This window comes from Lathyrus oleraceus, chromosome 2 (assembly GCF_024323335.1).
Source record: "Lathyrus oleraceus cultivar Zhongwan6 chromosome 2, CAAS_Psat_ZW6_1.0, whole genome shotgun sequence".
NCBI lineage: Eukaryota > Viridiplantae > Streptophyta > Magnoliopsida > Fabales > Fabaceae > Lathyrus > Lathyrus oleraceus.
In genome coordinates this window covers 348,640,569-348,659,015 of record NC_066580.1, presented here as the reverse complement: position 1 = coordinate 348,659,015, position 18,447 = coordinate 348,640,569, and positions in this window count along the sequence as shown.

Sequence of the window (18,447 nt, the reverse complement as noted above, 5' to 3'; positions counted from 1 at the left end):
TTCAAATTCAAAATTAACGGTTGTTGCTCAAATAATGAGGATAGATATGAAGCCTTAATAACGGCCCTTTATATCTTGTTAGACCTGGGGGCAACAAGAGTTGAGATTAAGGGATACTCATAACTAGTGGTAAGACAATTGACAAAAGAGTATACATGCATTAAAGATAATTTAGTAATGTATTTTGTGAAAGAAAATATACTATTGAGGAAGTTTGACATGGTCGACATTAAACATGTGCTACAAATTGAGAACCAGGAGGCCAATGATTTGGTCCAGATTGCCTCAGGTATAGAGTATCTAAAGATAAATTAGAAGAATTGATTGAGTTCAATGACAAATTTTTTTCGACCAATGTATTAGCTCCAGAATTGTCAAAGACGAAACTGGTGGGAGTAGAAGAATTAGGAGACCTAAATCCCTAAATTTTCTAAATTTTAGACATTGATCATTTGTCAAATGACGATTGGAGAAGACCAATGATAGAGTTCCTGAAGAATTCAACGGGAACAAAATATCGGAAAATCAAGTATAGGGCATTAAGTTATGTTATCATTGGCAATGAGTTGTTCAAAAGGACTCCTGAAGGAGTTTTACTTAAGTGCCTTAGAGAAAGCGAAGCCTATATGGCAATATTCAATGCCCATAGTGGATCACATGGCTCCCATTAAGCATGCCACAAAATGAAATGGTTGTTATTTCGATAATGGGTATATTGGTCCACCATGTTGAAAGACTGCATATAATTTTCCAAAGTGTTCCAAGAGTGTCAATGGCACGCATGAATCCAACATGTCCCAGCCAGCAAGCTATATACAATAATCAAACCTTAGCCATTTAGAGGTTAGGCTTTAGATTTGATAGGTGAAATTAGACCGACATCATCCAAGGTGTCACAAATACATGGTAGGCACAACTATTTTACCAAACAGGTCGAAGTAGTGCCTTTGGTAAAGGTCAACTAGGATGTTGTGATTAACATTATCCAAAGTCACATTATCTCTAGATTCGGGATTCCTGAGACCATAACCAAGAATTAAGGATTGTTTTTCACTAGTCGAGAGATGGTTGAGTTTGTCTCAGAATCAAGAATCAAACTATTGAACTCTACCCCTTACTATGCCCAAGCAAATGGTTAAGTCTAGGGTGCAAACAAAGTCATAATCAGTTTGATAAAAAAACACGTAGACCAAAACCCAAATAATTGGCATAAGATGTTGGACCAAGAACTTTCGGCCTATCTAACGTCCCCTATAGAGGAAACTAACTCTACACCTTTTCAAATAACTTTTGGGCATGATACACTGTTGTCTGTGGAAATACACTTGCAGACAGTAAGAATTCATAGGCAAGGATAAATTCCTACCGACCATTACTAAAACATATTGATGGACGAGTTGGTCAACTTAGATGAAGAGAGGCTAACCGCTTTAGACGTCATTATTAGGTAAAAGGAGATAATAACTAAAGCTTATAATAAGGAAGTTAAGTTGAAAGTCTTTTTGGTCGAAGATTACGTGTCGAAGGTAATATTACCTATGGATCGAAGGGATAAAGCCTTGGGGAATTGGTCTCCAAATCGGGAATGACCATTTAAAATTAACCAAGTGTTTTCAAATAATGCTTATAAATCGAGGAATTAAGTTTTGACAGTCGAGTAATACAAGTAAAGGGAAAATACTTCAAAACGTATACGCCTAAGTTACAGGAAGTAAAACTATTAATATAATGTGCAAAAGATTTTTCCAAACTGATATATTAATTATTCCAAAAATCGAAGGCCTTATAAATTAGAAGTATATTATAAAATATAAGAAAACAAACAAACTACACTAGCCAGAAGACTGCAACTTTCTCCCCAACTCCTCAAAGCATAGCGTTGTGCGCTCAAGTTTCATATTGACCAGACAGTTGGTAGCTCTCGGTTTGGCCTCTTCTACTTCGAGTAAGCGAGCAGTTCTTGCATGCTCCAAACCATTGTTGGCCTCTTTGACTAGCTTATCATCGACAAAAGCTAACTCAGAAGCATTTAACTCTGATTTCTCTTTCTCTGCCGCCTTAGTATTCATGTGGAACCAGTTTATTTTTTGAGTTTGGGACAACATATCATCTTCTAGAGTTGCTAGTTTTCTCTTTGCCTTAGCCTTTTCTTCTAACTCATCAATTTGAAGTTGAGACTCAGAAACCAAGCTTTGGTGTTCACGTAAAATTTTGGCCCTCAGCTAAAATCGACCAACAGACTCTTCCTTTTGCTTATCAACTTGAACGACCGACTTAAGAAAAAGGGGGCTTGGCACCTTGGGTTTGCTCAGATTCAAAACTAATCCTTGGATCTCAAATAAGGCAATAAGGTCGTCTCTATATGTTTAGAAAAGGTCCAACCTAACATATCTCGACTTCAATTGCTGGAACAACTCATCAAAGTTGTCAGGCTGACCACCATGCAAAGTGGGAGATAAGTCAGAGGAACCCTCTTGTATATCTACGAGTCTTTTGAAAGCCTCGACAAGATTCTTATGATTACCACCAACCTCTGAAGCATGTAAAGTCGAAGCAGAGACATCACTAAAGCTATCCTGAGATTGAGATAATGATCAAGTAGTTGGAGAAGAATGAGTATCCTCTTGAAAACCTTCATGACCAGGAGACCCTGTAAAAGGTATGACATGGTCGGGCATACCAACATTTGGAGTCTTTTCAACAAGAGTTCCTTCAGCTGTTTCTTGTGTAGGAGTAGATCCCATGAGAACTTATGGCGTTGGAGCCTTAGCCTTATCATCTTGAAGACCGGGTTCTGTTATAGGTCGACCTTTGCCTTTAGTAGAAGAATCATTGGTTGGACTTTTGGCAGTCACTACAATTGGCTCTAGAGTTCCCCCACCAGCTTATCTTGATTGGTCAGTGACTCCACTATTTCTAACATACCTATATAAGTTATCAGATGGTGAAGTAGTCGTCGAAGGAATCATGTACTTGATGCTTGAGTATTCGACATGAATATGTAATGCATCTGGTTAGGGTTAGGGGCCTTCGGGGTTGGCATCGATAGGCTGCCAAGATGGAGATTTTTGAATTAATGCATAGGTCAAAAAACAAGAGTACAAAAGAAACAAGTTACCTGGTCAGCAAATGGAAGAGGATTTGAAGACGTATTCTCAACGCTCTGAGTCAGTTTTTGAGAGGTTGTGACATTCTTTTTCTCTTACTCAATGGTGGAAATTCACTCTCCTCAGTCTCTTCGTCCTCAAATACCGCCACAATCTCATACTTGACCCTCTTTTTCTTTCCAAGATCAGAAGTTTCGGTGTTGTGTTTGTTTTCCCCTGGATGCGCATCATCGGCCTTAGAAATATGGATGTCTGTGTTTATTTGGTGTTTTGAAGTAATGGAAGGAGGAGTTTGTAAGCCATCATCATTGATGTAAAACTCATTATATTTATGAGGATACTAACATGGTTAGACAATATTAGAGGAGTTAAATAAAGTTAAGGGAAATAGTAGAGTAGAAGGAACAAACCAGAATCTCTTTGTCAGAGGAATCATCGACATCATCGCCCAATTATTTTATCCTTCATGGCCCTACAACAGTAGAGGCATTTGTTGCCTTTCGACCCTAAACGGGCAAGATGGATCAAAGCATTGAAGAGAAAAGGCTAAAAGAAAAGAAGGTTATCTTTTTTACCTTTGAAATCTTAGTAATGTTGGTGCCTTGAGAACCAATATCCAATACCTTTGGATTGGTGGTAACCCCTGCAAAAAGAATACAAGGATACATTAGAATCCAATAAATATTCAAGGTGAGATAAATCAAGTACCACTTCAGACCTAGTCGACAAATATTACCTTGGTCCCTCAGGAAGGAGAAAGTGTCAGCCAAATGCTTTGCCATGAGTGTGTGGTCTGGCACATTGGCATAACGAAGCGTCCACCACTCCTAAAAATATTAAGTGCAGTGATAAGAGAGTGAATAGTCAAAGGAACAGAGAAAAACCTCTTTCCTTTTGCAAAAGTAGTGGAAGATTTCAAGCCATTTCTCGGTGACATTTTCGGTGGAAAAGAAGAAAGCTTTCCCTTCAGGAATGAAACACTTAGGAAGCAGTTTGGCTCAAACAAAAAATTTTGGCCTCCAAGTTTGGTTGGTAAGGAGAAGACCTTAGTTCTGTCTTAGAAGAGGTAAGTCTCAACACAGAGTTGTAGGACTGAAGCAAGCATGCCGAATAACATGTATGTCCCTCTCTTCTTGTGGGGACGGTTGGGCAATGGTTTCCTGAACCACTCAGAACCATATTTTTTCCTGAAAAATGGTGCCATAGTCGAAGTGAAAGTCTTGCACTATAAAACATTTGGAAGTAATTCTTGAAGATCTCCAAAGAGACAACTTTCCCATTGTCGGAAGTATGTTTTGAAAGCCTAAGACCTTCCACCCCCACCTATGGGTTAGGAGGAACTCTAGTCTCGAGGAAGGGTTCGAAAGTGGAATAAAGCAATATGTCTCCTTGTTCTTCAAGTCTTCCACCTGAACAGATCGAGCACAAAAGATGTTCCTAAGAATCCAGTAAGTCGGGAAACTAATATGTTCCTGATCATCTACTCGATATGTCGAACCCTGGTGATGCTCGATGACGGAGTCCTAAGCAGTTTTGATGAAGGTCAAACTAGGTTTTGTATTTGTTTTTTTTAAATGCTAAAAGGCCTCCCCAGTTGGCCAAAGACAAACTATAGAAACAACATCGAAGACGGTGGTGTAGCGGTAAATTTTTTGAGATTAAGCTATTGATTAACTTAACTCACAAATCAAGAGTCGCCACCGCGCTTTTATTATTTTCAAAGGAAGGGGAAAAGAACGAACAAAATTCAAAGAAGTTTTAAAACAAAAACTAATAAAAACAGAGATAAGGGTCCATGGGTTGGTTATGCAAGGAGAAAGTATTAGCACCCTAAACTGAAGGAGAATGGCGATCCAAAACGCAGCGGAAAAATTTGAAATTTCTCCTTTAATGATGCTTACGAATGGGCATGATCAGTGATAGAATCGTTACCTCTTGTGGCGATCACGAACGTTAAACGATGACAACGCCTCTACTCAGTCCACACGAACGGATTCCTTCAATCTCAGTGCTAGCTGCTACGAATGAAGGCTTTGAGTGAGAGAGAGAGAGAGAGAGAGAGACAGAGACAGAGACAGAGAGAAATGAAATTGCAAGTGTAACAATGCTTATACACAAGGGTTCTATTTATAGAACCACTTGTGTGGGCTGCAAGCTAAAAAGCCCACTTAAGTGTATATGGCCCATATCTTATAATATGCCAAAATCACTTAAGCGTGTGGTACCTTACCATATTTCGTATTCTACTTAACTACACCGTACCTTACGATGTTCTATAGTTCACTTAAGGGCATCGTGCATTACGGTATTCCTTAATTACTCTATCTCTCATCAATTCGTCCTTTGTGTGTGACCCTATAGGTTTTTGCGGCATTGGCAATTATATTAAATCACGTATTTAACATAATAAATAGTGAGTGATATCTAGCAACACATCACTACTACCCAAGACACGAAAATGTCATGTGATCTGACAAATCCTTCTGTGATAATAATTATGTGTATAATTAACCTTTTGCCCTTATGTCTATATTGAACACAAGGCATAGACCGTGTCATTCTTGTCCAGTTCAATATTGGGCCCATAGACATTTATCCTGTTATGCAGGATGGGCAAATTCCATCTAGGTCACTCATGTCCCTTAGCATGCTTTGTGGAGTACCCATCAACTGTCTTTATGGTCATCCAATTACGGACAACATTTGATCAGCAATAAGGCACTCGACTCTACATCTAGGGTCCATAGTTGTTTTAGGTCGAAGGGTGGTATACACCATTATCACCATGAGAATAACTTATGACACTTTGCATAATATTCTATATAGTATTCTCATAGCGGGTCAATCCAGTATAAATATTACTCTTAATATTCATACCTATGTTTAAGACTTGATAACTCTTTATCCATGATCCATGAAATGTGATCATCAGTCTATAAACATAATAGTCTTCATGCTTTAATGTTATCCCACTTCACAATAAAGCTTGACTACGGATACTTTAAGAATAGTGTCCTTATGTTTAATGTGATCTCATGATTAAGTCATACTTGATACATTAAACGGACTAGCTATTCTAGGGACTTTATTAAACAAACATAATAAAGAAAAAGCCTTTTATTATTAATAAATAATTCTATACAAGTACCAAAAATATTGGCCTCTAGGGCTTACACCAACATAAACATCTATAATGCTCTATAGGAACCTCTTTGAAAATTTGTTCATTTTGGCTTTAATATGGTGTTTTTTGCAAAAGATTGGGAGGATGAGAAGAGAAATATTTTTTCATAATTTTGTGTTTGCCAAGACTTTCAGAGTCTCATGCCTACGTACCAACAAAATGTAATGGGGGATAAGATGTTTGTTTTGATTCATTTTAAATGAAAATACATTTTGTCATTTTAAGGAGAACACTCAACTAGTCACCCTCAAGTATGAGAACTTTACATCATCATGAGAAAGGATCCAACTTGGATAAATATCAATAAGTATGCCACTAGCTCTCTTAAGTGGAAAATAATTATCATCAATATTGTTGGGGATAGGAGAATTATATCTCAACTTTGGAAAAGACTCATGTCTAAAATTTGAGAAAAAGTGCACAAAGTGCACAAAATAGTTTGAATGAGTTATGTCTTTTTTAAGTCTTTAGAAATTGGTTTGAATATGCTTAAGATGTATTAGTATTTTATTAAGAAAAAATATTTTGAAAATCACTTGACGAAAGTCAATGTTTATTGAGAAAATGGTTCAAGTTTGAAAACAAGAAGGTTTTGAAAAAGAGAGAAGATTTTGAAAATTAAAGAAGGAGAGCAGAAGAAGAGACTATCCTAGAGCATAAAGTAAAAGTTAGGGAGGAAATATCTAACCAAGAGAAAACAAGGTTTGTGACATAACTCAAGCAAGAATTCCCTCATTTGGATAAGCCTCAAGTAAGCCAAATATGAAAAGAATAATCCATGTATCAGATGAAACTAAAGATAAACAAGCTAAGTCTCCAAAATAAGTCCAAAGTCAAAGGCACCAGATGAATATTAAGGTCTCAAATCACAAGTTCCCAAAGCAAAGGTCAAGATCCTAATTCTAAGTCCACCACTCCATAAAAATGCTAAGGATAGTAACCTAAAGTCCATGAATTAAGAGAACCAATTTTTTAGGGGTTTTTGCTTTATTAATGTTTTTAAAAGAAAATGAAAGTCCAAATGGACAAAGAACAAATAACATAAGCACAAAAAATGAGATGAGATGCTAAAAATAAAAAGCATAAAGCAAATGAGAAAATAATAAAGAGCATAAGATAAATGTCATTAAAGTAGAATTAATACAATAGTATCTTAGTAAGTGATATTAGTGATCAAAAAGAGAAATATGATTTTTCATTGTTTGGAGAACACTCAACTATTCACCCACAAGTATGAAAATAAACACCTCTACATTACCTATGAGAAGGGTTCCAACTTGGATAAAATCAGCAAGTATGCCACTAGCTCTCATAAGTGAAAATGAGACAATATTTTTCACACAATACCATGAGGAGTATGAGACTCACAATCTCACTTATGAAAATGACTTGCTTTCGGGAAAAATTTAGCGCCATGTTAAACAATCGTAATTGGACTTATGTTGAAGTCACAACTATCTAAGGTCGATCAATAATAATGTTAGTGTTAATACATGCTAGAGAAATGATATGTAAATCATTCTCCTAAAGATATGCCACACAGAAAAGAAAAGAGAAAGGACCAAGCACCAAGGCTAAGAGAGTGGTCCATTACATCAATCTATACTTCATGATAATTAGGAAAAATTTATGCATAAATCCAAACTACCTTAAATGATCCACGATCAATTAGGAGATAGATTTGAAATGATGAAAGTTCATCAAGCACCAATCCGCTCATCATGAACAAGATGGACACAAACCATACAATTGAACAAAAGGAAAAGAAAGAGATTATGAAGAATAGTACAAGAGAGATCACACCCAAATTGGATCAAGGCATTGATCAAGTCATCATCAAAATCAATCATCCATTTTGGTGGGTTAGGTTTTCACCCCCATCAATATCCAAGATTCATTGAGTTTGATGAGACCTATGATCCAAACAATAATGACCCAAGGCTAACCCGAAGTCAACAAAGGTCAAACAAGCATAAAATGCAAAAGGATAAAATAAAATGTATTGAAAAATATTTTAAAAATGAATTTTAAAAGGGAAATAAAAGATAAAATCCATAAAGCCCTTCAAAACACCAAATAAATGACCAATAATATTATGGAACATTGGAAATAAAATAAGAAGCATAAAATAAAATTTTCAGAATTTTAAAATGCATAAAAGTATTTTTAAACCAATCAAACCAAAGGAAAAAAGAGAAAATCCATGAAACATAGAAAATCAATAAAATAAAATATGAGAAAATAAAAATCAGATTAAGGAAAATAAAAGAGAATTTTATATATTATTTTGGTATTTTTTGGATGTAAAATGAATTTTCTATGAATTTTAAAAGAAAATGAAATTTAAAATAAAAAAAGAAAAAGAAATAAAATCAGAAAAAACACGGAGCGTTGGATCTAGCCTCATTAATTGATGTGGCAAATCCAACAATCACACGGCTAGGGCGCACGATGGACCAATCAAAACATTTCAAATGGCCAACGTGTCCAGCCAAACTTAGATGACCTGAGGCAACTCCGATCACCTTCCCCGATGATCCCTCACCGGAGTTTCACTGTTTGGTAAATTTAGAACATGAGACTACCACCAATGTGATCGCCTCCTCATCACGAATTCAACCTCATGCTCTAAATTCATATATCTAAACCGAGCATGGGGAATGAAGCTAGCGGAAATATACCCGAACCTATCGTACGCTCGAACATACAACAGAGTCGCCATCGAACTTTATTTATCCCCAAAGGGAAGGGAAAACATCGATAAAACCCCGGGGAAAGAGATATATTGGGTAAGGAAGTCGGTTATGCAAGGGGAAGGTATTAGCACCCCAAACATCCATGGTACTCCATGGGAACCGTCTAGATTGTTCTGGCTCGAATAGGTGTTATATCTAAAGATTAATCACAAAAGAATGGGGAAAAGAAAGGAAATAGATAAAGTGCTTGGTGAGGATTAGGGCCCTAATGCCTAAGTATCCTCATCGTGCAATGAGGAATTCAGAGCTTCGTAGTTAAACGAACTAGAGGCGGGAGATGAAAAGAAGTGTGATAGAAGTATGGTCTGAACCAAAGAATAGTGTTTTGAACTCCAACGAGGGTGAAAAGACGAACCCAAGAGTAAAGTGGCTATTACCAATACGTGGACTAGCAGGCCACCACTATAGGGTAAAGCCGAAAAGGTGAAGAAATAGGTGTTTGGGCATAGTCCCAAACATCTCTTGGTTCACAAGGTGATATAAGAAGGAGTGCAAATAGGTAGTGTATGTGGCTCAAAGATAACTAGTATATCACATGAGTGAATGAAGGTAGAATATGAATGTATCATGGAAATGAACGGAATGAAGCGATCGAAGTCACAAAAATGAAAGTTTGGAGACAAGTGACTGAAGAAGTATTGTTTGAAACCGAAAGGTGAAAGTGTATTGGAATCCATAAGAGAAATGAGATTTCTACCATAGAGGGAAACAACTCTAACTGCTACGTGGACCAGCAGGCCACCACTATAGGGTGTTTAGCCAACAAAGGAAGGAATTAAGTGTTTGAGGTTCTAGCCCAAACAACTCTAGGTAGAAAGGCGGACTATATTAGGTGTCCTAAAAGGATGTATATGGAATCCGAAAGAAAGTTTATTTCGATGTCAAAGGAATAGTATGTCACTCGGTGAATGGTTTATGATCGAAGGTACATAATGGATAATGAAAGATATGAATGGTGCCCTAAGGCAGAAGAGGAATAATTAGAAGTTTGCTCGCCAAGGATTCGTATCCTCGTGCCTACGTATTCTCATTATGAAATGAGAAAGTCAAAGCAATTGTAGTTCGGAACCACGAGAATAGAGAGAGAGAGAGAGAGAGAGAGAGATACAGTGATGAAAGGTATGACTTGTACCAACATAGTGGTATCAAAAGGTATTTATCTAAGCGACAAGGAACTCACAAGACAAACTCAATCTCAAAGGTTAACTGCCATGAAACAAGGAGAGATAGATATGTCTAAGCAACGATGGCTCACAAGACAAACACCAATTCAAGGAATGATTGTAGTACTTTGTAGTACAAGGATAGTGTATCACTTGTCGGGGAAACAAATAGTTCGATATTAACGAAAGATAGTATCTTGGATCCAAGAAGGAGATAAACTCTGAATCGGAGAGCAAGGTAGGCATTTACCAATACGTGGACTAGCAGGCCGCCACTATAAGATAAAGCCAAAAAGAAAGTCTGGATTAAGTGTTTTAGGTTGTAGCCCAAACAACTCTCTCGATTGAGGAGATAGGTTGTCGTTAAGACATCCCAAAAGGATAGACAATGAGTACAAGGAGAAGTATGATTAATCTCAAAAATATGGTATAAATTGAATGAATGGAGAATGATCCATTGGATAGAGAAGGTAGGTTGATAAATAAGATAGCTCGCGAAGAATCTGGATTCTCCTGCCTACGTATCCTTATAGTGCAATAAGGAAATCAGAGTGTTCGTCGTTCATCCCACTAGGGCTGAAAACAAGGAGAGATTGAAGGCAAGAAACTATGATTGAATGATTGAATGGATGGGTGGAATAGACTTGATAGTTATTCGATAAGAATCACACTAAAGTCTATGAGTAAAGGTGGGTACAATAAGCAATGAGCCAAACGTCTCACACCCAAAGATATCCAGAATGAGTGTAGGAAAGCTCCAGTCTCATTTCTTCTTTACCACTTAAGGCTTGTGGCATGTAATTCTCGTCTTAACTTTAAAGTGGAGAGAGAAGAATCTTTGTAGTTCTTTCTTGTAGTGATGAAGACCTTAACAATCGCTTGATTCGAATTATACTAAAGTCTATGAACAGAGGTGAATACGATGAGCGTTGGGTCATGATCAATAAGTTATTGACGTTGTCCTTGCTTTTGTTATTTTTACTTTTGTAGATAGACTTGTCAATTGTATGATTAGAATTGTGCTAAAGTCTATGAATACAGGTGAATACGATGAGCGTCGGGTCATACGTCCCATACCCAAAGATATTCAGAATGGGGGTAGGAATACTCCAGTCCCACTCATTCTCTATTGCTTGAGGCTCGTGTCGTACAACTCGATTCATGATCGATAAGTTGTTGATGTAGTCCTTGCTTGTTGCATTGCTCTGTAATGAGAGATACTTTTCAATCGTATGATTAGAATTGTGCTAAAGTCTATGAATAGAGGTGAATACGATGAGCGTTGGTGGGTCATGCGTCCCATTTCCAAAGATATTCAGAATGGGGGTAGGAATACTCCAGTCCCACTCCTTCTCTATTACTTAAGGCTCATGCCACACACTCCTAACCTTGATTTGACAAGCTTTTGAAGATGCCACCTTTGATATGTTTGTATAATCCGCTGCTTGGTATGACTGAGGATGCCTTCATTTAAGTTCTTGACTTGAGGCTTCGAGCTCCACAACATAGAAGAAAAGTCTTATTAAGTGACCAAGGGTCTTTTGGTCACTCAAATTAGACTATGGGATTATACACGTTCAAAGGATTTAATTGATCAAAATTGCTTTTGATCAATTTAATCATGGGTTTATTTTGGTTTAGGGAACTAGGTTTGAATTTAATCTAATGGTTAGAATTGTCATAGACTATCCTAAGGGATCATGTTATGGTTAATCCTAGTTTAATTAACAACCTAAGCCTAAGGGATCATGCTTTAGAAATTCGATTAAAAATCTAAGTCGAAGTCCTAAGGGGAGCATGTTATTATATGGTCAAAATCTTGGGTTAAAATTCTATGTTAATTCTAATCTTAAAGGAGTGTATTTTTATGGTTATTGAATCTAAAATTCTAATTGTGAGAATTCTAATTGAACTCCTAATTGATCTAATTCTAACAATTAACAAAACAAACAAAAAACAAATAAAATAGTGAGCCTTTACGAAACAGAGGGTGTATAGACCAGATTTGGATGGAGAAAATCCTGTGATACTCTTCTTTCTTGACTTGTTGCAAGGTTCGTGACTACCTCACTCCTTTCGAGGGATATGCTATGATTAATCACTTGATGAGATACTCTCCTTCTGAAATTTGAATGCAAGTCTAAAATGAACTGAATACTACATGCCCCTAGTTAAGCGTGAGGGTTTTATGTGTTAAAGAAAGGAACTCCTAGTTCAAGGCCCAAAGGGGTTGACTAGGGATTAACTTCCTTATATCTTAGGTGTTTGGGGATTGAACAATGCCTTACATCATCAACACGGTCTTACTCAAAAGCATACATGCAACGATCTTGCGTATTTTTAATTGCATCATTCTCTTTTGATTTTATTTTGACAAACAGTTTGATACTGAGATAATAAAGTATGAGTGAACACAAATGGATTTAAGCAAAACATACACGTTTATTTCATTATGATCATTATTCAAAAACATACAAGTTCGCGATTAAACGACCCATTGACATACAAGAAAATATTACAAATGTTACATGATTGAATCAATGTGATATTTCTAGCCTTAATACTCCTCTAAAGAAGCAATTGAATCTGAGCAATCCTCACCACTAATTGCATTCACAATCTGTCCACAATGGTCTGGAAGTGGGTTGGTTATGACATTAGGTCCTGCTTCGGAGAATGACAAAACCTTCTGATCAATAAGCTCTTGTACTCTGGCCTTGAGGACCAAATAATCCTCTATAGAATGCCCTATGTATCTGACATGGAAAGCACAAGACACATTGGGATTATGTTTGTTATTATAGAGAGGCATTGCAGGAGGAATCTCCTTTGGCATAATTTCCCCTTGCTGGACAAGATATGGAAGCAACTAGGTGTATGATACAGGGACCTGGTCATGCTGAGGACGCTTCTTATCAAACCGTCTACATTGACCTTGATTCTGATTTCTACTATTTTGCTGATTCTGCGGAGCGGGAGCCTGTGGAGGTTGATGATACTGAGGTTGGTATGCAGGTTGCTGATATTGAGCAGTGGCAATGTATGGATAAGTGTAGTATGGCATAAAAGCCATAGGTGCCTGAACTTGAGGATAGACATTTGTTGTTACGACATTTGCCTCAGCCTCTTTCTTCTTAGCAAAACCCTGAGATTTCTTGACCACTGTCTGGCTATCAATACTAGCCTTCTTTCCAGTTTTTTAGCCCATTTTCAATGCGTTCTCCAATGGTTACCATATCGGAGAAGTTGGACGACGAGCTACCAACCATCTTCTCATATTACAAACCTTGGAGTATGCTCATGAAGATATCAACCAATTCAGCCTCTGCCAGTGCAGGTTTAACTCTGGAAGCCATCTCACGCCATCTCTGAGCTTATTCTTTGAATGTTTCATTGCATTTGTAGGCTTGATTTTGCAGCTGTAACCTGGTGGGAGCCATGTCCAAGTTATATTTGTATTTCTTGAGAAAGGATTCAGACAAGTCCTTCCAAGATCTGATTTTACTGCATTCCAGGCCTATATACCAGTCTAAGGATGCCCCAGATAAGCTGTCTTGAAAGCAATGGATAAGAAGATCATCATTGTCAATGTAGGATGCCATCTTCCTACAGTACATGATGACATGACTTCTTGGACAACTTAAACCCTTGTATTTTGGTAGGTCTGGTGCTTTGAACTTAGGAAGAAGCACCACATGGGGAACTAGGCACAAGTCCTTAGCATCCATACCATAAGCAGAGAAACCTTCAATAGCTTTGATCCTCTCATCTAGTAACCGATAGTCTGCTTGTCTGTTCTGATCTGAACCAACAACAATCTGATTCGTAGGCTGAGGATTAACTTGATGATTGGGAGGTTGAACACCCTGAGAAGCTATCTGAGCAATAACTGGAGGAGAAGCAAACTGAGGATACCCTTGAGGATACATCAAACCCTGATTTACCATCTGACCAACAGTCTGACCATACTGATTCGGATATGGAGCATAGGGTGCCCCAGGATACAAAAATGGAGGTCCAACAGCAGAAGATGCCCCAGGATGAGGGGGAGTATCTGAACACCTTGATTGAAATTCTGAACAGTCAGTTGAGTAGCTCGAGGAGGAAGACGGAAGTGAAGAGTAGGACCTTTGTATTCATCTTCATTATCATTGGGAGTCTCAACGATCACTGGTGTAGAAGTTTGAAGAACTTGTTCTGGGTTGATCTCACGATTGTCAGTATTAACCATTTGAGGAGAGTGAGTGGTCATGCCCCAAGGATGGGCAACAACATTCTCATTGGCAGGATGAACAACAAACGGTTGATATGGCACAAATGCATTCCCATTAGCAGCATGGGGAGTGAAATTTGGAGGCAACCCCCAGGGATAGGTAATGGCATGCCTACTAGGACCTGGCTGACAGATAGGTTGGCTCAGCACAGGCTGAATCATAGTGTCCACAACAGCATCAACAGAAGTGGTGACAGCAATAGCATCAGTAACTACAGCAGAAGCAGGATTGGCGGCAGAAGTGGAGGTAGTGGCCTTCTGGGCTTGAAGGCACTCAAATATGGTGTTCATGTTACCTTGGAAGGTATTAATTATGTCTTGTACTTGAGCCAAAGTTTCCCTATAGGTAGCATTCTCTTATTCTAAATCTTCCATGATTCTCGACTTGTTAGCCCTTGTGAAGTATTGGTGTCGAAGAGTCTTCCTCTTTCAGGCTGGAGAAAGGACAAGGTGAGCTTTTTCTGATTGATAGTGATGAAATGTCGATGCGTGAATGCACATGTTAGGGAATATAATGCAAATAATTATGCAACACTCATAGTTCAAAGCATCAATGGTAGAATAATTCAAGGTCAGAACTTCGGTGTCTGTACAGCAATGCAATAATGATATGCAAAAGCGTATGTCAACAACACAAAACAATTCGGAGAATCTGCGCCTACTTCCCGATGCAAGATCAAAGGTTCGATGTCCATGAGAATAAAGTATGTAGAGGCTATGGTTTCCTGCATAAAAATCCCATATCCCCTTCACAGGTGTGGACTATGCTCCAAGGTGGTCCCTAGAAAGTCTCCCAGAGTCATCGACTCGAAATGGAAATACCCTACCGTAGTGAATACTCACAGGACAAAAGTACTTCCAAATGAATCTAGTCTGAGTGTGATTCTCGTGACAACCCAACGCGTAAAAAGCAGGCGTACACGATTACCCACAAGTTTATCCTATGTGTATACTTAGCTCGGTTATAGAGCTTCTCTCTCATGTAATCAATAATCCAACCCAACAAGGAGTATAACAGATAATATCCATAACATATAGATAAAATGAATATAATGATAAAGCGAGTAAAGCGCAAAGAGAAACACCTAAGCAAGCTAAGAAAGCAATCAAAACTAGGCTCGACTCCTTTTAGCGACTAGGAAATGCTCTAAGAAGCAAAGTCCCTAGTAGAGTCGCCAGCTGAAGCTAGCGGAAATATACCCGAATGTATCGCACACTCGAACATACAACAGAGTCACCATCGAACTTTATTTATCCCCAAAGGGAAGGGAAAACATCGATAAAACCCAGGGGAAAGAGATATATTGGGTAAGGAAGTCAGTTATGCAAGGGGAAGGTATTAGCACCCCAAACATCCATGGTACTCCATGAGAACCATTTTTATTTCTCTCGCTCGAATAGGTGTTATATCTAATGATTACTCGCAAAAGAATGAGGAAAAGAAAGGAAATAGATAAAATGTTCGGTGAGGATTAGGGCCCTCATGCCTACGTATCCTCATCGTTGAATGAGGAATTCAAAGCTTCGTAGTTCAAGGAACTAGACATGGGAGATAAAAAGAGTGTGATAGAAGTATGGTCTGAACCAAAGAATAGTGTTTTGAACTCCAACGAGGGTGAAAAGATAAACCCAAGAGTAAGGTGGTTATTACCGATACGTGGACTAGCAGGCCGCCACTATAGGGTAAAGCCGAAAAGGCGAAGAAATAGGTGTTTGGGCATAGTCCTAAACATCTCTTGGTTCACAAGGTGATGTAAGAAGGAGCCCAAAGAGGTAGTGTATGTGGATCAAAGATAACTGGTATATCACATGGAGTGAATGAAAGTAGAATATGAATATATCGTGGAAATGAACGGAATGAAGTGACCGAAGTCACATAAATGAAAGTTTGTAGACAAATGACTGAAGAAGTATTGTTTGTAACTGAAAGGTGAAAGTGTATTGGAATCCATAAGAGAAAGAAGATTTCTACCATAGAGGGAAACAACTTTAACCGCTACGTGGACCAGCAGGCCGCCACTATAGGGTGTTTAGCCAAAAAAGGAAGGAATTAAGTATTTGAGGTTGTAGCTCAAACAACTCTAGGTAGAAAGGCGGACTATATTAGATGTCCTAAAAGGATGTATATGGAATCCGAAAGAAAGTGTATTTCGATGTCAAAGGAATAGCATGTCACTGGGTGAACGATTTATGATCAAAGATAGATAATGGATAGTGAAAGATATGAATGGTGCCCTAAGGAGGAGGCGGAATAATTAAAAGTATGCTCGCCAAGGATTCACATCCTATGGCCTACGTATTCTCATTGTGCAATGAGAAAGTCAAAGCAATCGTAGTTCGGAACCATGAGAATAGAGGGAGAGAGAGATACAGTGATGAAAGGTATGACTTGTACCAACATAACGGTATCAAAAGGTAATTTTCTAAGCGATAAGGGACTCATAAGACAAACCCAATCTCAGAGGTTAACTGCCATGAGACAAGGAGAGATATATATCTCTAAGTAACGGGGGCTCACAAGACAAACACCAATTCAAGGAATGATTACAGTACTATGTATTACAAGGATAATGTATCACTTGTGAGGGAAACAAACAGTTCGAGATCAACAAAGGATAGTATCTTGGATCCAAGAAGGAGATAGACTCTGGATCGAAGAACAAGGTAGGCATTTACCAATACATGGACTAGTAGGCCGCCACTATAAAATAAAGACAAAAGGAAAGACTGGATTCAGTGTTTGAGGTTGTAGCCCAAACAACTCTCTCGATTGAGGAGATAGGTTGTCGTTAAGACATCCCAAAAGGATAGACAAGGAGTCCAAAGAGAAGTATGATTGATCTCAAAAATATGGTATAGATTAAATGAATGGATAATGATCCATTGGATAGAGAATGTAGGTTTATAAATAGGATAACTCGCGAAGAATCTGGATTCTCCTACCTACATATTCTTATAATGCAATAAGGAAATCAGAGCGTTCATAGTTCCACCCACTAGGGCTGAAAACAAGGAGAGACTGAAGGCAAGAGAATGTGATTGAATGATTGAATGGAAGAGTGGAATACACTTGATAGTTATTGTATAATAATCACACTAAAGTTTATGAGTAAAAGTGGATACGGTAAGCAACGAGCCAAATGTCTCGCACCCAAAGATATCCAGAATAAGTGTAGGAAAGCTCCAGTCTCATTCCCTCTTTACCACTTAAGGCTCGTGGCATGTAATTCTCGTCTTAACTTTCAAGTGGAGAGAGAAGAATCTTTGTAGTTCTTTCTTGTAGTGATTAAGATCTTAACAATTGTTTGATTCGAATTATACTAAAGTCTATGAATAGAGGTGAATACAATGAGCGTTGGGTCATACGTCTCATACCCAAAGATATTCAGAATTGGGGTAGGAATACTCCAGTCCCACTCCTTCTCTATTGCTTGAGGCTCATGTCGTACAACTCGATTCATGATCGATAAGTTTTTGATGTAGTCCTTGCTTGTTACATTGCTTTGTAATGAGAGAGACTTGTCAATCGTATGATTAGAATTGTGATAAAGTGTATGAATAGAGGTGAATACAATGAGCATTGAGTTATACGTCCCATACCTAAAGATATTCAGAATGGGGGTAGGAATACTCCAGTCCCACTCCTTCTCTATTACTTAAGGCTCATGCACACAATCCTAACTTTGACTTGACAATCTTTTGAAGATGCTACCTTTGATATGCTTGTATAATCCGCTGCTTGGTATGACTGAGGATGCCTTAATTGAAGATCTTGACTTGAGGCTTCGAGCTCCACAGCTTAGAAGAAAAGTCTTATTAAGTGACCAAGGGTCTTTTGGTCACTCAAATTAGACTGTGGGATTATACACGTTCAAAGGATTTAATTGATCAAAATTGCTTTTGATCAATTTAATCATGGGATTATTTTGGTTTAAGGAACTAGGTTTGAATCTAATCTAATGGT